At 37.2% G+C, this 22518-nt stretch overlaps 1 protein-coding gene across 29 annotated transcripts in view; it reads left to right on the forward strand.

Annotated features, from left to right (window-relative positions):
- MBNL1 (muscleblind like splicing regulator 1) overlaps positions 1-22518 on the forward strand; it is a 199373-nt gene that overhangs the window by 107655 nt on the left and 69200 nt on the right. For 3 of the 29 annotated variants that reach the window (XM_082743372.1, XM_082743383.1, XM_082743376.1), the window contains exon 1: positions 6219-6237. The exons of 25 other annotated variants lie outside the window; for them this stretch is intronic. The gene's annotated coding sequence lies outside the window, so the exon portion shown is untranslated. Of the gene's footprint in view, positions 1-6218; positions 6238-22518 lie in introns of those variants that run through there. One more of the 29 variants, XM_082743378.1, reaches the window with a different exon arrangement.

Genomic DNA, 22518 nt, shown 5'->3' on the forward strand with positions numbered 1-22518 from the left:
TTGTATATATATCCACTTTAGGTTTGCTCTGCAGATTTAAACCCCCAAGATTATGTAATGGGGACATAAATATTTAAATTTTTGATTAAAGTAAGAATTACAGAGTAAAAATAACTTGACATTGATTGAATAAAAGGAAGCAAAATATTTTAAACTTTGGCTTATGAGTCTGCATCTGATAATCATGGAAATTGAGACCAACTTTCCTTTTGAGCTTTCACATAAAATATTAAAGTGTACGTTATTGAAGGTATAACGAAGTTTTGAAACACTGAAGTCTTACGAGATCATAGAATTAACCTTCTCTCCCAGATTTTATTTTCTTTCATTGTCCAGTGAGCATCTAGTTAGAAAAATGCAATCATTTATTAGCGAGCAGAGGATGTGATACTGCTAGGTGAGGTGGGTCATTAGATACTGGCCAAAATTTAGACTCATATGCTGAAAATAAGTATTCCCCTATTGTTGTGTGGAAGAATGGATATTTCCAAACCAATTTGAAATTGCCTGAAAATGAACCACTGAATGTCACTTTATATCCAAGAATTATTTAATCGGCTTCTAGTTGATTGTAGTATTCTAGTAAATTTCATCAGGAGCACGGAGTGGAGAAGCAGCACAAGATGTCATGTATTTTTGCCATGTGTTTGGCTTGAGTCATTGCAGCATATGAGGGAGTCACTGTGGAGCTGCTGGTCCCTTTAGCACAACACTTGTTGCCAAAGTGAATTGATGATCAGCAGGAATAGGAGTGGCCATTATGACTGTGTCACTCACCCAAGCACAGAGAAGAGAAGAGCCTGCCTGCCCTTCCCTCCCCCACTATATATATAATATATATATATAAAACATTGCTTCAGGCCTCAATTTCATGACACTTTGTTTCTCATGGGAAGAAACAAGAACTCCAGAATGGTGTGAAGTGGAAAGACTTTTTGCCTCCACCCTGTAATCCAGTGCCTCAGAACAGCATGGGTTGGGGATAATCACAAGACAAGCATCTGTTTTCACGGTTTTATGAAACCTCCTTCTGATTCATTAAAATGTGTGCTAAGAAAGACAGCAGTCTCCCTAATTTATGTTTCATTATGCTCAGATGCAATTTTTATAGTCTCAGACTAAAATAAGCAGGTATTCCAATATACTTTTTATATATAAATACTGGCCCAAGAATTTATTATGCTATTCTTTTCTGAGATTGCTTAGTGGCCTCCCACTGTCGTGCCTGTACAGTGTGAAGCCGTTGTGAGTTCAGCCTGTCAACCCTTTATAAAATAGCTTGACCAATATTTGCTCCTTAAAAGAAACGACTCAATCCTAGAATGTGCATTGTGGCAAGAAAACTACTTAGTAACCTGGGTTTGCCTGCCCCCAGGATACCTTTAAAAGGTGTCCTAGTTTTAGATAATATACAGATACCTCTCCCCTTTTTTTCTGTACTTTTTGAGGATCCGAAGTTCACATGTTCATGAAATCTGCTCTAGGAGAAGTGGAGCCTTCTAATAGGGCATATGTTTTAATGTCTTCCAGGTAGCATAGAAATTATTATGTGGACTACAATAATGTCACTATGCTTTTTTTTTTTTTTTAAGATTTTATTTATTTATTTTACTGACAGAGATCACAAGTAGGCAGAGAGGCAGGCAGTGAATTGAGACAGGCAGTGAATTGAGAGGAGGAAGCAGGCTCCCTGCCGAGTAGAGAGTCCGATGCTGCAGGGCTTGATCCCAGGACCCTGGGACCATGACCTGAGCTGAAGGCAGAGGCTTTAACCCACTGAGCCACCCAGGTGCCCCATCACTATACTTTTTAGAACATTAACTTCACTATAGAAATGATATTCTTTTTAGTTTTAAAAATTATAACAATACAGTTGTTTTTTTTGTCTAAACCTGAGGAGATGTGTGTATGTGTGTATATATGTGTGTTTGTGTATTGTGTATGTGCATACAGTTCCCCAAATATATTTTAACACCAAGTCGTACATTTTCCCTGTGATATTACCATGTGTATAGTCCCAAATGTAGAGTCCTATGGGAGGGAGACAGCCAAGGAATGGAAAGACCTGGTTCTAACCCCAAATTCACAACTATTGTTGTGCCTTTGGGGCTTCACTTTCAACATTTTTCCAAGCAGAGATCATGCAGTCCTGATTTGCAAAGTATGCCTTGTCTGTTTTCCAAGCTGCTGGGAGAATTGTAGAGAGCCCCGTACAGTACTTTGCGCATAGAGGGTCTCAGGAGTGGTAGCTGGGATTCGTTATGTTATTTTCTGTCCTTAAAAGTGACACAGGAGGGGCGCCTGAGTGGCTCAGTGGTTGAGCCTCTGCCTTTGGCTCAGGTCATGATCTCAGGGTCCTGGGATCGAGTCCCGCATTGGGCTCTCTGCTCGGCGGGGAGCCTGCTTTCCCCTCTCTCTCTGCCTGCCTCTTTGCCTACTTGTGATCTCTCTCTGCGAAGTAAATAAAAAAAATCTTAAAAAAAAAAAAAAAAACTTTAAAAGTGACACAGGAAGGAGGCCGGTCAATTCTCAGCAGATCTGATTATAGTTAAGACCATTGCTGCTCATTGAATACATGATCCCTGACCAGACATTTTGCATCTCAGAGCTGGTTTCCTTACCTCTACAATAAGGTAGTAGCATCTGCTTGGATGACTTCCAATGGCTGTTGTGAGGATTATGGAAAATAATAATGTGTTATATAAACATCAACAGAGGTAGTTCTCACACACTGTCTTTGATGCAAGGTTCCCATCCCTGAGAGGGAGCCTGGTAGGAGCAGGGGAGTCCCCCTGCATGCATAGGAGGAATACTTGAAAGACTACTTGTGTTTCAGTAATGTGGATAATTAGAATTCTGGGAGGATGTGTGGTGGTTTAGTTTGGGGGGGGGGGGTGTGGAACAGGAGGAAACATATGTAGGAAACAGTGTCAGAGAAATTGGATCTCAAAAGGTGTCTCATTTAACCATCTTGTTCTTGCTTTTTTATGTTACAATTCCCATAGAATCCTGACTGTAGGCTCACATTTGAATGAGTGATGTTACTGATCAGGGGAATCTGAACTTCAGGGAGATAACATAAAATGATCAAAGCAATGAGATGCAAAGAGTTAGAAATAAGGGTGGCCCATGTGAGGGTTTGTATGGATGGTTAGAATTAGAAATATGGGGATCCACAGGATCTATGAGGCAGAAGACACTTGAGAAATGAAAAAAAAAAAAGTGTCCACATTCAATTTTCTTCTTAAAGAGGTGTGTTTGTATGTGTGTAAATTAAGGAGTGAGTATTTTTGTAGGCTGTATTTAAGAAAAAAAGAATTTGTTAACTTAGACTATTTAACTTCATATGCCTTATCATTGAGAATAGCTTCTGGCATTCAGTGAAGAGTCAAAATGTGTATAAAAGAGGAATTACTAAACTTTAAAGACAGATTGTGATTTAGGGAACTTTAAAGTCATATGGAGGTTTTTTTTTTAAAGATTTTATTTATTTATTTATTTGACAGACAGAGATCACAAGTAGGCAGAGAGGCAGGCAGAGAGAGAGAGAGAGAAGCAGGCTCTGCACTGAGCAGAGAGCCCGATGCGGGGCTCGATCTCAGGACTCTGGGATCATGACCTGAGCCGAAGGCAGAGGCTTTAACCCACTGAGCCACCCAGGTGCCCCAAAGTCATATGGAGGTTTAAATTGTGATAAGCACTGAGTGTTGTATGTGAGTGACGAATCACTGAATTCTACACCTGAAGTAAATATTACACCATGGGTTAACTAACTAGAATTTAAATAAAAACTTTCTTTTAAATGAAGTCATATGCAGGTTAATTCATTACTTATAAATATGTCAGTGTTTTTGATTACTGATATATTTGATTAAAGGTATTTTTCATTTATGCACATTTAAACAGATGTGTTGGTGAAGATTGTAAGTAGAATGTTCAATCACCTGCTTCTTGAGCATTGTTGTATGCCTGATTTATCGGGGTAGGGGGCCTGGGGAAGACAAATGATTGAGGAGAAAATAGAGTTGAAAATTACCTTTTGGGATTTAAGTGACTCATTAAAGGATAGAAAAGACCATAAAAGCTATTTGAAAAAAATATGTGAATCATTCACTTTGAAATACCCATGTACAGTTAGTTTTCTTCTTGAGAAATAGGTGTCTTTCCTTTGCTCTTTGGAATGAAGAGAGTGGGTTGAGATATCCAAGTGATGACATTTTTTTCTTTCATGTTTCCTTTTATTCATACTGAAAGAACATATTTTCTTCTTTTCTGATATGGATTGCATAAGACAGTACTGGTTCAGTGATCCTTTCCCTCCAGAGAATTGAGTGATCCACATCGGTTCACCTCTAAATTATAAAAGGAATCTGTTGTTTTGTTTGTTTGTTTTTTAATGGATACATGTGGTATAGAAAGATGATCAGTTGCCCAAAAGTAAGGGAAAACTATTTGACTCTCAGAAGCTACATTTAGTACTTACGAACAGAGATTAATTATTCCCCTAGAGATTAAAACCTTATATCCCCAAAATAACACAATTTAAACTTGTCCACCTGTTCTGTCATTTGACTTCAACTACGTGTATAAGCCAGCAATGGTTTTGGCTTCTTTCTTAGTTGACATTAGCAAGACCTATATATGCATATATATTTTGATCTAGACATTTAAGCTGGACAAACGACAATGCAAATTTCGAATCATTTGATTTATAAGAGGAATTCAAACTGATTTGCTCACTAACAGATTGCTGAGCTTTTTTAGTTATTATTTATCATGAGACGTGTCCTTGGTTTCTGACTGTCAAGATGGGTTGGATCTAGTGGTATGGTGGTAAGTGGTTAACAATCTGCTCTCTGAGGGGAAAAAAACAGAACCATCTTGATCTGTCAAGTTTGTGGGTCTGTTTGCTGAGTTCTGTAATCCCACAACTAGTTTCAGGCTATCAGTATAAGGTCACTGAAAATGGGGGTTGAGATGAGATGTCCCCAGCAGCTAACAGTGGCCAGTGCAGACAGGTTCCCACCCATCCCCAGAGGGGTCAGCATTATAGAACCCCCAGGTGTCCATTCTGGGGTTTGAGAGGGGCATGGAGTGCAAGACAACAGTAAGTGGCTCTAGGGGTCGTTACCGGTTGGTGAATGTGACTGCTTCCCATGTGTTCCTGGCTCCTCCTTTTTATCCGATAGCAAAGAGGAAATTCTTTGTGATTCATGGTAAATTAAAAAGCCAGAAGAGGGTTCAGACATTAGGTAAAATATCCCTGTTTTACAGTACCTGTATCTTCATTTGCAGTCAAACTGGACTCTTGCTCTAAAACTCAAGGCATAGTAATACTCAGAGCATAGTCCCAAGAGAGATTTAGAAAATTATAATCTTATTGCCTCTTGAAAACATTGGCCTTTTCCCTCTGTGTTCAGCTTCTCCCAGGATACCTGCCTGTCAAGTTTTCTGTAGCTTCTTTTGGCTTTGTCATGGCAACCAAGTACCTTGGCTCAGGGCCCTAATGATTTCCAAATGTTTAATTATCTCTAGTTTCTAATATGCTTATTCTGTCATTTTTTTAAAGTATCTTCACCTTAATGCTTCTTGAATAGGTCCTTAGCTTGTGTGTATAATCAGATTAGTATTCCATTACTTCTTTAATCCTCCTATAGATCGTTCATCTTTATTTTAAGCAAAGACAGCTCCTGTGTTACTCCATCACATACCAAAAACTATAACATAAGCCCCATGCCCATATCCCAAACCCTGTTGGTTCAGATTTAATGTAAAAACAAAAAAACAAACAATAAGATAATGCTTGCAAATACCAAAAGTTTGAGTTATTTTCAATCTATTATTTTTTATATCAACAAATAACAAAATATAATTTAAAAACAAAGTAAATAAAATTAGCAAAGTAGGAAAAAAAGATTAGTGGTACCTAAAAATTATATATCTGTTCAGTAATGATTTGTGGTAATATTAACACACATTTTAACTTTTTTAAATTGATAGAGTGCAATGTAAACAATGTCTTCCGTGCTTATGTCATTTAGGTCATTCATTCACTCATCCTGGAATCTCCTTCCCTTCTCTTTTTCTTTATCCCGTCTGTCTTTCAAGATTCATCCCAGGAATCCCCTTTGCTGTGATATCTTCCCTAATTGGTCTTCTCTGCTCCCAGAGCTGGGTAGGGGTTCCTCTCATTCTTCTGCATGGGGATCTCCTAGCACTCTGTTGACCCTTCTGCAGGTACTTCTACATTTATTATAGCTGCTGGCATTTTTCCTTTCAAAATTTTATTTTGAAAACTTTCAAACCCAGCAAAATTGCAATACTGGTGTCATGAATATGCATGTATCCTTCAAGTGGACTTGCCAAGTAGAGTTATTTGTTCGTACACATTGTTTTCCTAAATCCAGAGAGAAATAACTTGCACATTATCCCCTCCTTTTGCTAGTCAGCCTTTACTGAGATCCTTCTGTCCTTGGTTTAATCATACTCAACAACTTTTGAAGGATTCATTCCTTGATTTGTTTATTCAGCTGGTGTTAATTAAATAGCAACTATGTAACAGACACTGAAGCTGAACCTTGAAGGCTTTAGTGAGTAGATAGCTTGATTATAGAATATATATATATATATATATATATATATATATATATATATATATAATTGAGGATGGTTAGGAGAAAATAAAATGTTACCATTGTCAGTGGAGAAAGGAACCCACATACCCACCCAGATCTATATGAAAGGACCATCATTCATTCTTTTATTGATTCAGTTACTAGTGTTTATAAGCTATTCCGTACCAGCCATTGCCAAGTTCTGAGTCTTCACAGTTGAGGCTCCTTACCTTTAAAATATCAGTCTCACATAGGAGACCGGGCAGATCATTAGAGGATGTAGTAGAATATGCTCATTGATGGAGGTCCCCAGGATACTACGGAAACAGAGGAGAGGGAAGGCAAGGCAGGCTTCCTGAGTAGTTCCAATGATATACTCGGTAGTAAGGATAAGAATAAAGGTGTAACCAGACAGATAAAACACATTTGGAATCAAACATCCATGATTTTCAAGTCAAGCCTGAAAAAAATACAGAATGTTCCAGAAACTGCTGGGAGTGTGATGTAATTGAAATGACAGTTGCTAAGGGGTGGTTAGGGAAAAAAGGGAAGGCACGGAGCCAGAAGGTAAGCCTCAGGTTACTAGACACTTTGTGAGTTCAGCTGAGGAGTTGAGTGTTTACTTAAAGGGTATGGGAAACCATTGACTGGTTCAGGTTGAGTAGTGGCAGATAGTGGATTTGTGTTTTCCTAAATTTGGCCTGAAAACCACTGGGAAATGGATAGGTCTTAGTATTTTTAATTTGGGAAGACTAAATATTGCTGTCATAGGAGCTAACTCAAAGAGTAAAAGTGACTTAATGACAGGATTAGCTAATTAGTATGCATTTAATAAATTAACCAAATTATTGATACCTCAGCCAATGCTTCTTACCCCAGAACCAATTTTATTTTCTTTCAGACATTTCCCCCAAAGATGACTGACATAAAAAATTTAAAAATGTAGCTCACAATAAGGAGTTAGTAGTCTCTGCAGCTAACATTGCTCTCTGAAAGAAGTGAGTGAACGGGGGTGGGGGGAGGTTGCTATAATTAGACACCTGGCTTTGCAGTATACTGGATGTGATTTAAAGCATTTTATTTCTTGCTACAAAACTCTTTCTGTTGAGTAAATGAGTAGGAATTAATCAATGAAAACATGACAGTGATTTCGGAGATTTTTATAATTGATGTAATGTTTTTGTTTATTGGACCAATTAAGCCTGATTGACTTGCAGATTGCAGCCGCTCTGACAAAGCACCCATTGCTCACATTTCAATTCTCTGTTCTCACTGCAGTGCAGATCCACTGGCAGGATCAACAGGCTTCTTGAGTGTGTCAGAGAAGTGTAAATAGGGATCACTTATGCAGATGTTTCAAGTCAAGGATAAAGATGCAAAAAACTTATCCATATTACTGTAAAATATCACACTGTGTTTGTCTTAAACGCCTACAAACAGTATAGTTCTTACTTCAAGGTTAATGTTACAAAAGGATATATCAATTTCTGAAGGGCATTTATTAAATTAACTCTGATGTGGACTAGGGTTTCTCAGCCTCTGTACTCCTGACATTTTGGAGCTGATAGGTGTTTGCTGTAGGGGGCTGTCCTGTATATTATAGATGCTTAGCAGAAATCCCTGATCTTCACTGACTACATACCAGTGGCAATGTCCTCTCAACCTTTAGTTCTTAAAACCAAACTTGTCTCCACATATTGTCAAGTGTCCCCTGGTGAGCAAAACTGCCCCTGCTTCGGAACCATAGGTTAGACTTTTAAGGGTTAAGATAAACAAAACAAAACAAAAGTAGTTTAGTTAACCTTCCCGTGGGCTAATTGCATGTATTCATTTCTCCAAAAGGAAAAACAAACCCTCTCTATATATTTATATAGAAAGAGAAATGATATAGATATAATGTTTTAGTACTTTGCTGAGTGCTCAAATGTAGAGAATATTTTACAGAAAGAACAGGTATGAAATATCTGTGGAATTGTGTAAGTTAATATATGTGAAGTTTCCATATTTTTAGTAGAAAGGAAACTCAATCACAGAAACGTATACCAAATAAAGTAGGCGAAGTTCCATGACAAATTCTATATTTTTAGATAGTAATAGCAGAATTAGGATTAAATTTATGAGAACATAAATAAAAGACAGTCCTTTTCAGGCATGGTTTTAAACTATTGGAACTATACATTTGTTCTAAAATTTCATTTTTATCTACAAATTTAATATTTTTCACTTTTGATATATGTTATTAGTAGCATCCGAAAAGAGCATTGAAAGATACAAATTTAAGTTGCCATAGTAATTTAAACATGCCTTATACACCAACAGTCTAATCATTATTCTAGCATGTTAACAACTCAGTTGCTAATTTTGTAGATTGTGCCACAAGATACCAGGATAAACGGTGTTGTGGTAAGGACTTAGTTGGGATATACTAGTATCATTAAGTTAAATAGAGCTATTAGAATTCCTCCAACTAAATTCAGAGATCAATAAGTTTCAAAGAGGAGTAGGATAAAGGTGGTAGATAAAGGGATAGCCCGATGAAATTAATTTGTTTTAGCCCAGTACTAAACTGTCTCTCAAGCTTTTTTTTTTTTTTTTTTCCAGTGAGCTTTTACCAAACACTGACTATATCCCAGGCATTGTGGTGCTAGGCTAGGTGCTTACACTTCCATGATTTCATTCATTCCATAAAACAGCTGGGACAGGTATTGATAGTTCAGTTTTAGAGATGAGAGCACTAAGAATTAAATACTTAAATACATGTCATATAATTGGTTCATATCAGCACCACAGACTGAGCTGATATGCTGTCATCCTTTCTTTACTGGATACATTCAACAAGCACTTACCATGTACCAGGTATTTTGCAATGAAGAAAACATATGTCAGGTCCTGCCCTTTTATAGATAATCATCTTCAGTGTATCACCCTCACATTTCATTCTTTTTCATGCTTTTCCTGTACTGTAATCAAGAATGAGACCCATCAGTCATGCAGCTGATAGCCCTGGGGAACATAACCTGTGTTGATAACAGTAGCCACATTCCATCAAAACCTTTCCAGAAAGAGAGTATCTGTCAGGTGAATTTTTTGCTCCACAATATGTTACAAATTCAGGATGCCCTTATTCTTCACGTAAAACTTCTGGAATAGAGTTCCTTCTTTCTCTAATTTGATTCCTTAAGTTATGTAATTGATAGAGACTCTAATACCATCTTTGTTTAGCAGTGTCTGCATTTTATATTTTCTTGTATTATTTATTATATATTTTTATATTTTAATTTTATATTTAAATTTTATATTATTTAATTCTATATTTAAAATTCCTTAGGACAAGAGACATCTGTGTATAATGTAGCTGTAGTGTGACTTACAATAACTTTGCGTTTTTGTTATCTCAGCAAGAGATCACTTGCAAGGAGACAATGCACTCTTTGTGATTTCTAGTAAACCACTGCATACTTTTCCATGTCTAGCGTATGTACAGCCTGGCGGAGGTCAGGAAGGACACATTCATTACATGCCTGCCATCACTCCAGAAATCCACCTCCCATCAGAACTGATGTGGAAGCTGAAACCCTGTCTGACATCCCAGGTGATATAGTAATCAGGGATGTCCTCTGAATTGTAAAACCAGAGCTTTCACGGGACTATACATTTATGGCCTAGATGGACCGATGAGTGAACAGACTTCATTTGAAAGTAGAAATCTAAATATCTTAAACACTTCATTTAGAACATATTTATATCTTCAGGTTATATTCCAAACTCAGTGCAGCCAACATGACTTAGCTTCTCTTTAAAATATTTTAAAGTATTAACTTCAAGTTGTGACCAAAACCCCCAGCTTGGAAAAAGAGAAGTCAGACATGGTGAGAGATTGCAAACAAGTAGACAGGGAATCTGTTCTGACAAAGGTAAAAAAGAAACCAATTTGTTATATTATGACTTGTCCTACCTTTTACGTGGCATAGCCACTTTGGAGGTTTTGAGTAAAGATCCAGGGCGGGCCGTGTTAGGAACTTGGTTACAAATGTGCCGGCAGCTCCGTGGAAATGGACTGCTTTGCCTGAATGGTGCCCTGTTTCCCACCGTGCTGGGATGAGCCTTGTGTAACAGACCGCTCTTTTGGGAAGCTCTGCAGAGAATGGTGGCCTCTAACTGTGTACTACCAGACAGGATGGTTGCAGGTGACTTATTTAGACAGCATTTCGCTCTGCTGGAGATTTGAAATACACATGTGTCATATCGTTACTATACTTTATGCCTATAAAATGTATGTCAAGATAGATTTTCTAAAGACCAATCCCCAAGGTGTACCTGGGTACAGTCAGGGGTACCTGGGGGGCTCAGTCCGTTAAATGTCTGCCTTGGGCTGAGGTCATGATTCCAGGGTCCTGGGATCGAGGCCCACATCGGGCTCCCTCCCTGCTCAGGGGAAAGCCTGTTTCTCCCTCTCCCACTCCCCTTGCTGTGCTCCCTCTCTCACTGTCTCTTTCCCTCTGTCAAATAAGTAAGTAAAATCTTTAAAAAAAAAAAAAAAGTGAAATGAATATATGGCCTAAACAATTTCCTGATAATTTTTATAATTTTGTAGTCCTTTTTATTACTTTGCTAAGTGAAAGATTATCACATGACTGAACTTTGTAGGTCCCAGCAAACAAAGAGACAAAATGTTTGAATGTTTGCTATTTCCACATTGCTTCACTACAAGGCAAAAGAACTCACATATTAATATTGTCTCATCATTTGTTCTCTGTCAGAGGTCTTAAAGTCTCTTTCAGATTTTGAGACCTCAAATTGGATGGATGTAATTGAGCCTTTTAAGTTTAGTTTATCTTCCCTAACATGGAGATTGCTAAAAAGCTGTACTGGAGGTTAAGTTGGTGATGTTAAGCAGTTAATTTTTTTTTTTTCTTTGAAATCTAGCTTCTGAAAATAGAACGAAGAAGCTTTTGCTTAATTTTATTTTGTCTTAATAGCAGTTTGTGAACAACTGTGATATAGCCTTGAGGTTGGCATAACAGGACTAAATTATTTTAATTATACAGTTCTGCTTAACATCTTTTACAAGGCTGAAAGTTTATGCGATTTCCCCTCCCCCCAGAAATTCTGAGATAGTTTCCAGGGGCTTTTTCTCTTCAGAGATACTCTGTCAGTTTAGGAGATACCTCTATTATGTATACCCACACACACATATAAATCTTTGTGTATGTGTTTATATATATAGGGGTGGGTAGGAAGAGAGGGAAGTAAGTTTTTACAATCAGATATATAAAGGGATCTTTCAAAAGCACAAACAAGGCAGCCTGTGTCAGGACAAACACGTAAAGAAGGCTAAGTTTGCTCTAATCTAGGAGGAGGCAAGACTGACATTCTATGAGTCTTCCTTCTTTATCTACAAGATTAGGTGGTTGACTTAGCGCTATTTCTAAATCCTACTCCGACTCTAAGATTCCACAGTTTATTAACTGCAGAATTAAAAGTAGAAAAGAAAAAAAGAAGAGTGATCTCAGTGATCACAGTGGAGCTAAGAAGCTATTAAACTAGGTTTGTAATCCTAGCCAGAGGGTTTGTTGCTGTTTGAATATTGAGTAACAACTTTCCAAACTTGAATTTCATTCCCATCCGAAGTGTCTTATTCTGGTCTTAAGGACCAATATATCTCTCATTTGAAGATGGAATTTTTAGAGAAAGTACAAGTCTTTATCATGCGTAATTTTTACCAGTTGATTTTTATAGCACTTAATTTTATTCCATTTCAATCCATTTTTCTTTTTCTTTTGCTGTGTGAGTCATCGCGCTAAGCATCACAGAGTATAATGTAATATCCTCAGCACCTAATAAGCTGGCAGATACATTTCCATCTGAATGTAGATGCTATGGAAAATTTAACTGAATTAGGCTATAATGCCTCACTTACTTTTAAGTGGTCCATGTTGGAAGATTAATGAAGGAGTCTTACAGCTTACTGTTATATTTTAGAAATGCAGCAATCTGAGGCTTTGGGAGGGTAGATTATGACAAGTGCACGGCTGAAATTTAAATATGTAGGCATAATGAAAAAACAAGTGTTGCAGCCAGCGAGGGAAGTGAGCAGGCTTTTGAATGCCACAGTCATTCTTTGTTGTTTTACTCCCTGTTAGCAAAATGAGGGACATCAAAATAATTGCTTACTAGTGTCAGTTAGTTTGGATGGTGACTTAGGACAGATCTTCTTTAGTTACTGTCTCATTTGCCCTTAATTAACAGTCAGGTTATAGTTTGCAGAATATTAGACATTAATAGTTTGATGTAGCAAAGAGGCTAAAATGATAGGGTTCGTAATTCTAGAATGAAATTGAGAATGTATTGTGTATTTCTTTTTCAAAGTGATGAAAGCTTTAATTCTAAGGGGAAAATATATTAGACTTGTTTATATTTGACTCTCAAGTGATTTTTGTTAGTTTAGGAAAAGTATGTGATTTAAAACAAACCCCCATGTTTATAGGTTTCTAAGTAAGTATTTTAAATGATGATTTTTCAAATTATTATAGAAGTTGAGAGAATACTATTAATATACCATAATCCGGTGTTGACCATTTTTGATGTTTGTTAATCTTGTTGCTTCTGTCATCCCACTTTTTTGGGGGGTGGGGTGAGGTGGGCTCAAGCATTTTAAAGCAAATCCTAAATAGCATATCCTGTGTAAATGCTTTAATATACCTCTTTTACATATAAAGATTTAAAAAAAAATGAGGATCTCCTTTATCTGTTTTCCTTTAGAAACACTGAAGTTTAAAGATAACTATGATTTAGAAGAGTAGCCCAACTATAGAAGAAGCACTTATAAAATCAGCTCTTATTATAAACTCTGTCCGGTGATTAGCCACTTTTTAGAAGTCCAACAAAAGACACGTTTAGTTTAGTTTTCTTGTTAGCTTTTTGGTTTTGGTTTGGATTTTTTGTTTTTGTTTTATTTTGTTTTGTTAGCAAGAGGAGGGGGTTGAATATCTATTTTCATTTTTCGGATAACAGGCATGCGCCATCGTGAGCCGACGAGACGAGATGCTCTGAGGCATCTTCGCTGGGAAAACATCTGTATCGCGTTCTGTAATCGGTGTCAGCCACCAGCGTCTCCCAGCAGCACTGCCAGTGGTCACTTCTCAGCTCCATTATGAATCATTAAGGAGCCACACTGCAGTGGCTTCAATCCATAGAGCTGACAGATATGCCCTGGCATTTCCCTTACATGCCATGACCATTCAAGCAAGGGTGTCAACACGCCGTCACAGGAAGCCAGCTGAAAACAGGCAGGGTGTGATTGCTTAGAAAGTGAAATTGATGTATAACCTGTGGAACCATCTAGATAAAATTTACCAAACAAGAATAAAGTGTTTCTTTCAGTCTGAATCTGGAAATGTGATTAAAAAGAACAGAGGAGGATTTTAGGGATGCTGGAATTGTTAAGAAGGAAGATTGCCACCCACACCCCCCATCTCCTGCCCATCACCCACAGATCCTTGGCAATTCTCATAGGTCAAAAAAGGACCTGTCATTATTTTTCCCATGGACGAAGGAGAATTGACTTCATCATGTTGCTTTTTGAAACATGTCTCTTATTCTTACATCTTATTTATATGGCAAAGAAAATATCTCTCAGATGTGTACATTACAAGGAGTTAAGAGTTTTTACTCCTTTAGAGAATAGTTATATATTGCAGTAAATAAAGATGGGTTTGCCCAGGAGTTTTTTTTTTCCTCCTGCAAATAAAGCCTTGGTGCTAAAAGGCTCCTCTTGGAAACCTGCTTATAGTTCTTTTCACAGTGAAGTGTAGAGAATCGAAGATTAATTCCATTGAAATCATAAATGCACTGCAGTCTGTAGATTATCAGTTAGTCAAGATAAACACCACTGATTACTGTTGAATTATGCATACAAATATTTACATCATTTTGGGTAATTAATTCATAAAAATAAATAATTAGTACTTAAGTTTCTGTGTATTTCTCGAATCCTGAGAGGAATATTTTCCAACTGGTTTAATGTTATTGTATAATTTAACAAGGGTAGGAAGTATTTGCAGTGCAATGTTAGCCACATTTATTTCCCTTTAGACTTAAGAAAATCCAAGTATAGATATCACCCTTTTGTTTCCTGGAGAAATTTCTCTTGCTACAGGACACATCAATATAGTCATAAATTCATAGTTTTAAGTATAATATGGAGGTATGGTTTATGAAAGATAGTTTTGTTTAATTTCAGAAAGCTTTAAAATTCATGACAAAATATAAAGTTAAGAATGTAGGTTTTTGTCTTAAGACTATCTACAAATATTTGAGTCAGATATCTTAGACAATACTCTCACATATTGTCTGGAATGGCTATAAATTCAACTGTACTTTAATTGTTTATATCAAGTGTTTCAATCTTTTGTTTAACACCATGCTGTAGCTCTGCCTTCATAGTTAAAATCTTTTAAATGAGAGATTCTTTGAAAGTGCCATTGTGACTCCCAGTTTATACCTGAAATATGAAGCTCTTTTAGAAGCAGAATGAAATGTTTATGGCGGATAAGACTTGCTGACTAATAGTTGTTGGAAACTTTCCATTTGTCAAATCGTTATGTAGATGATCGCGTATTAGATCTGAGAGGAGAGTCAAAAGCCTAAGGAATCGAAAATAACACTTTGTTGGCAGACAGTGTGTTTTTAGGAAGAAGAGCTTGCTGTGAAAAATGCAGAAGGATCATACCATTTGTCCCAACTCCATCTTGAGCAGAGGATCTGAGAGGTGGAGCACTCTGTCTTCTGGGGAAGCTGTGACTCTGGAGGTCCACCTCAAAGTCTGCATTCGGTTCCCCATCTTCTCCTGGTTGTGTTTGTCTTTTCCTCACTTCCTCTTTTCCCTGATGTTCCCTTTTCCTCTCTTTGCCTAGACTCAGAATGTGATATGGAGTAGAGGTCCTGCTTGGTGATTCACATGCGAACTTCCTGTTGCTTTAATACAAAACCCCACAACCATGGCAGTGAGGGAAATACAGTACTAACAGTGAGGCTGTTCCAAGTAGCTGGGAGATTTTCACTGTAAGAAGCTATTAATAATGGCTCTAGTCATTCCTTTCTTTAGAGGTGTCTTCCTTTTTGATAAGGTGATATTTACTCTCTAATAGATCCAAGACCCTGGGCTGAAGGCAGACGTTTAACTGACTGAGCCACCCAGGCATACCCCCCACGCCCCTCCCCTAGTCCTTGTTTCGTATGTGGGCCTTTGAATCTGGGTTCATTTGTAACTACTTGCTGTCCCCTGCTGCACCATGACCTGTGGGTAGTGTAGAAGAGACACTGTAGCTAGGGGTGGTAGAGTAGTGTCGTTCAAATCCTGACACTGCCACCTGTCAGTCATGTAACTGTTAACTAATTACTTACTGTGTCATCATCCTGTATTTGGGGCTAATGATAGTACATACTGAATAGGATCGTAAAGGCTTAAATGAGGGAATACATATGAAGAAGCCCTTAAAACCATGCTTAGCACACATTGTATGATAATAAATGTTGGTTGTCATTATGTGCACAAAGACAAATTGTTGATAGAATGGAAACCTATGCTGTGATACCCCTTAGATATTTGGAGGTCACATTCATGATTTAGAATCTTTGGCTGTTACTTGTTTAAAATTCTTTAACATTGATTAAACTGTCTTCTATAGTACCTGCATTTCTTTTACCATCAAACTATCAGATTTGTAAAAAACTATTATATTAATTTATTTTTCAGTAAAATGCACAGTGGTCAAATGCAGAGCACAAGGACAGAGTATTAAGAGTAGTATTTCATCTGTTCTTGCTATTTAAATGAGAGGTAGTAGTGCGCTTGTTACTATACTATGTATCAGTTTAAATTGCTTTGTTTTCTTTGAGTTAAACTCATTTTATTACTATAAAATAGGTATAATATAATGTAAACATGTTTGCAATGCTGTAACCTCTCTGAATTTGTTTAAATGTTTAATAGGGTATTCCTGCCTCATATATCTATAATAAATAGACATTTTTTTTGGAAAACTATTTTTAAAATGTGCTTATGAAAGGTTCCCTCTTTGAAGATTTTCAAAGCTATTTACAATTCTAGTAATACTAAGAAATCATACCCAATATACTATGTTACATCAGTATTAGAATAGGAATTCTAAAAATGTATGTTTGTAGTAGACTGAATATGCTGTCAACTGAGTTTATAACTTTATCTGTCATGTGTAACGTACACCGAACAACTTAAAGCTAGGTTGAAAACAATGGCAATTAAATATAAAGACTTGTGTAAGAGGATGCCACTGACATTTCTGATAACTAAATTTGAGTATTTTTATTGAAGACACTAGAAAATGGACAGGATGCACACTGAAGCAGGAGTTCCTTATACGTGTAGGATATGGTTATTTCTGAAAATATCTGATCACAGTGTGCCCTTTTGCCAACCAATGATGGTTAATACTGAGTAATTATAGCATTTTCCCTCCCACTGCAAACCACCTGTGGATACATAGTAGCTTTTCTTGGAGGTCTAAATATTAAAATCATTTCAGCTTTTCTTTCAAACTATTGTTTTTATTTTACTTAATATTTTGGGCATGATGCCTCTTCCTTTCCTGGAACCATTCCAGATAGCTCAGAATTGTCTTCATTAAATTTACGGGAACACAGATTTTTCTAAATGACATTTTAGTAATTGCTACAAATAAGTGACAAAGGACCAGGAATTTGTAGAGGGGTTGTTGGGGGCTCTTGTTTCTTTGTTTTTGTTTTTGGATTGTTTTTGAGGTTTTTAGAGTTTGTTTTCTTTTGGCTTTTTTGTTTGTTTTCATCAAAGATTCAGATGAAGATGTTAAGGTCCCTGCCTCTGCTCTGTTTGAATTGCTGATGGACTCTAATTTCCTTAATATAGACAGACCAAAGTTCATGACAGGATTCTTACATTTTAAGGCAATTAAAGACCTTCTAAATAACTATCATTTTTAAAAAGACTTTATTTACTTATTTGACAGAAAGAGAAAGCAGGGAGCGGGGAGGCAGAGGAAGAGAAAGAAACAGACTCCCCACTGAGCTGGGAGCCCAATGGGGGCCTGATCCCAGGACCCTGGGATCATGACCTGAGCCAAAGGGAGATGCTTAATCCACTGAGCCACCCAGGCACCCCCACTAGGTATCATTTCTAAAAGCAAACAGAGCTCGAAAACCATACAGACTGCTATTCTTAGACAGGGTGAGTTAATATTAATTCTCAACAACAAAGAACTCTTCTTTAAGTTTCTAGGTGTGAGATTTTTTTATGCCATTGTTCACTAGCACATTTCGTGTTGTATAACCTTGAGATCAAGGAACTCCTTCGCTCTCCATCACTTACTGTGTTCTCTGTGTTTGAGAACACGTCTTTTGTCACACTCTTGAAATTTAAAAGATGCATCATAAAGTATAAAAATAGGAAGTGCCCACAAAAATCCAACGTTAACAGTTGTAGAACACATTGGTCCTCGAATGCCTAAAATATAGTGCCTGAAATGATCAGAAAAAGAAAGAAAGTGAGATAATTTGAGAATTTCAAAGTTCCTTATCTTTCAAATTGCTTGAATTGACTCTTTCCTTGCTTCTAAGTTCAAAGTTTATCTTCAGGTCTAACTGGCACTGAGCCATGTAGAAGAAACGAGAGAAAGAAGATAAGAGGAATGGACAGAAAAACAAGTGCGTGGATGGAAGGACTTTCAGATTATTCACTGATTACTAGGTACAAGCCTCTAAAGAGGTTTGAAAAGAGTTTTTATAGATTTTTCCTCATCATCCTTGCCCCTAACGTGTTGGCTAAGTGTATCTGGAGTATTGTGAGCTTAAATAAAGACTGTCTGTAATACTTTACTACATTACATTAAGCTCTTCACATGGGAGTTATGACGTTTTCACATGCTGTATTTCCATACAGCATTTATGCATTTTCCTGTATTGCATTTCTTTCAGTCATTTATGACTGTTTATGTACTTTGTGTATATCTCCCACTGTACATCTCTATGCATTTACTATTTTTTCCCTTTGAATATTGGTATGTTTTTGTTTGACATTACACAGGAAGATTCTTTGAATAGTCAAAATAGTCATGAGAAAATTCCTCTGTTCTTTTAGACTAATCCAAATGGCAAAAATCATACATCTTCTCCTAAGCTCAGATTTTATAATAGATACTTTCATTATAACAAGCTTCACACTTACATTACATTTATATAAAAAGCAGCTCTAAATGCTGCCTGTACTCAAGATTATTTGTAACAAAGCCTGGATTGAAAGATAAACACATCTGTATTTGGAGAAATATGTGTAAATATGGGTATATGGGAAGGTAGCAGAAGTTTGTAGGTTTCCTTGCTAGAGCCACATCTGTATATTTTAGGCAGAGTATAGAAAAATCCCAGAGTATATTAAATTAGGTATATATCCTTTCTTGCTAGAAAATAGAAAAAAAAAATACCCTACCTATAAATGCACACTATCATTTAAAAAAAAATTCCTGTTTATAGTTGGGATATTTAAAATTTTGATATAATATAAAAAGATGAACATGTTTTGATTAATTACTTATTGAAACATTATAGCAGAACAGGGGACCATATGGTATGCTGTTTACTGGAAAAACCACTTATCAGAAAATTCATTTTGGTGATCTAGCATATTCAATAGTTAGCAAAGTTTAATTTAATTTTATTTTTCCATGAAAATGAATGAAATGAATATGAAAAATATTCATATTTTTATGAAAATTGGTCTTAATTTAATGGGCAAATATTGCTTTTTTTTTCACAAATGTTAATTTCCACATGGGTTTCTGTGAAAGGTATGTTTCATGTCTTTGATTTAAAAATGTGATCTAGTGTAGCTTTGTAACTTAACTGAGTAAGAAAAGACTTAAATTGGTATTTCTCTTAACATGCTTAACTTCATTTCAAAATGATCAGCCCAGTCAGTTGGAAGGATTTAGTTGTTTGATGTCAAATAATTGATTGACTTACTACTTTGTCTTTCAACTGCTCTTTGACACCCTAACCTGCTTCAGTACAGGGATCCTATTTTTTTTTTTTTTTAAGATTTTATTTATTTATTTGACAGAGAGAGATCATGAGTATGCAGAGAGGCAGGTGAGGGCGGGGTGGGGAGGTGGAAGCAGGCTTCCTGCTGAGCAGAGAGCCTACTTCGGGGCTCCATCCCAGGACTCTGGGATCTCCACCAGAGTCCAAGGCAGAGGCCTCAACCCACTGAGCCACCCAGGCGCCCCGGGATCCTACTTTTTTTGAGGCAGGAACATATTAGGCATTGGGCGTATTTGTCAATTGGTTTAGAAACAACCTTAGTGTAACTAAGTAGCCATAACACACTCCTTAGTTACCCCAAGGAAAGTATATTTAGATTTGTTTAGTAAGCAGAGGTGGCAATGTTTAATCAAGTAAGCAATATAAGTATGACATGGTTTGCCTTTAAACCCACTTGGCAATAGAAGGAGCCAAATGGAAAACTAGCTGGCCATTCTAGCTGACCATTCTTACCCTGTTTGTCTTACGCAGTGGTTAAACCAAATGCCACTTAAGACAATGATTTATTAAGGGAAAAGAAATATTTTTCTCTCCTAAAATCATAATGTAACATCATGAATGATGACTCTCTGATGGAATATTTGTCCCTTGCCACATAATATTTTTAAGAAGGGACAAAAGCTGGAGAAATCATACATTGTATTTGTAAAAGGAGCTAGAGAGAATGGAAATAAGACTTTTCTGCCCCTTCCTTAATGCTTCAAGTAATTTGAAGTGTGAAGGAGAAAAATAAAACTTGGAAAATCCAAGACAAATGGGAAAACTGTGCTTTTTTAGAAGCTCATTTTCAGTTTTATACTGCTTCTCTTGTCCGTGAATTCTTTTGGATATGTATCCCAGGCGACTATGCAGACTGCATTTTATCTTTAATATTTTCCATTTTGAAGCTAGTTGTCCTCAATGGCAGAATATAAGTGGGATTTGGATAGGTGCCCTGTTCTGTTAGCTCTTCTTATTTTGTCAGGCAGGATCTAGCTTTTACTTATTTTCCTTGCCTTTTAAATTCAGTTTCTGTTACCCTACTATTTTCTGCAACTTTATTTGGTTTTGTTTGCTTTAGCATTCTTAGTTCTATAATGCCGTTTTATTTTGCCTGTCATTGCGTACTTATCAGGGTGTTCCCACACAGTACTGAGTCTCCCACTAACCTCTCCTTCAAGGAGTAGTTCTCACCTGAGGGACAGAGGGGCTACCCTTCCAGTCAGCCCCAGAAGGGAAGACCTGCTTGATGCCACCTCTGGATTCCAGAAGCCCAGGCAACAAGGGCTCTCCTTGAAGGTGGTATCAGTGTTTTGCTTTGATACGGTGGTATCAGTGTTTTGCTTTGATACAAGTTTCTACCAAATTTCTCTGAAATCTCTTTCTATTAGCCACCAAAAGCCTCTCCATCAGCTTGCTTGCCAATAATGATTTTGTAGGAACTGACTTGCTTTTGGATGCCTCGACAAGTCCCACGTTCTTTGACAAGTCCTGCTGGGGAATGGAGCTTCACAGTCCATCTTAACTTGGGGATTCCTGAGAAGCTACACAGAACCCTTAAAGGAGCTCTTGATTTCAGCAGGGGTATTCACAAGCCCCAGAGTTTTATTTAATTCCACTTGGGCAGTTTTCTGGAGAGTACGTCTGTAACATAGAGAGTTGTCTATGACCCTCCACAGCTTAAGAGCTGTTTGTACGCCCTGTATAGAAAGCCCAAGCGTATCCTGAAAATAGCAAAGATGTGAGACTTTTGGTTATAGAGAAATGCTGTTTCATGAGTAGAGAATACATTAGATTAAATTAGATGAGCTGGTGTAAAGGATCCATTGTAACAAGATCAACAAAGGTTTGTTATCCCTGCGGAATAACTGCCATGGGACTAATTCCCGAGTGTCCGCTCTCGAGCTGTTTTCGGAGGAATCTCTGGGCAGCTCTGCATTGTATGGATGCTGAGGCTGCGAGATGAATGCTTTTTAGTATGTAGATGTGTTATGATACACTTCATGGTTCTTTTACCTTGAAAACTGTGTCGCTGTCACGTAGGAAAAAGAACAGAAACGAAAATGATTCAGAGAGTGTCCCTTTGATTTGTGACAAAGAGAGAGAGATTTTACCTTCACTTACTTCAGATTTCCTTTTTTTTTTTTTTTAAGATTTTATTTATTTATTTATTTGTCAAAGGGAGAGAAAGAGAGAGAGAGAAGGCACAGGCCAGCAGAGTGGCGGCAGAGGCAGGCTGCCTGATGAGCAAGGAGCCCAATGTGGGACTCCATCCCAGAACCCTTGGATCATGATCGAAGCCGAAGGCAGCGGCCCCACTGACTGAGCCACCCAGGCATCCCTCAGATTTCCTTTTTATGTGATGGCCATTGAGCAGATGTATATTGTGCTCCTAGCACCTGAGTAAATCCGTGCCAGTAAAGGGAGGTTTAGATTTATTATTTGTTAGACTTATTGTTTAGTTAGATTAAATGAGAATTTACTTTGAAACGTGTTGATCATTTGGGTAACAGAATGACAAACATTTTCATATTGCTTTTCAAAATGTGAAATGTAAGTAATATGCATTTGAATTATTATAGACACCATATGCTTGGTATACAACAGAAGTCCACGTTTTATTTTAAGGAAAGTGACGCTTGAGAGGGGGTGGTGGGTGGAGGTCGGCTCTAGTGAACCCTACTCAGAGGAAATGCTTCTTAGTGGAGTAGGTACCTATCATTGTACTTTTTGTCCATAGACCCAGGTATACTAATTACTTTTTAAAAAATTAATTTATTTAATGGAGAGAGAAATCACAAGTAGGCAGAGAGAC

Source organism: Mustela nivalis (genome assembly GCF_964662115.1).
Source record: "Mustela nivalis genome assembly, chromosome: 1".
NCBI lineage: Eukaryota > Metazoa > Chordata > Mammalia > Carnivora > Mustelidae > Mustela > Mustela nivalis.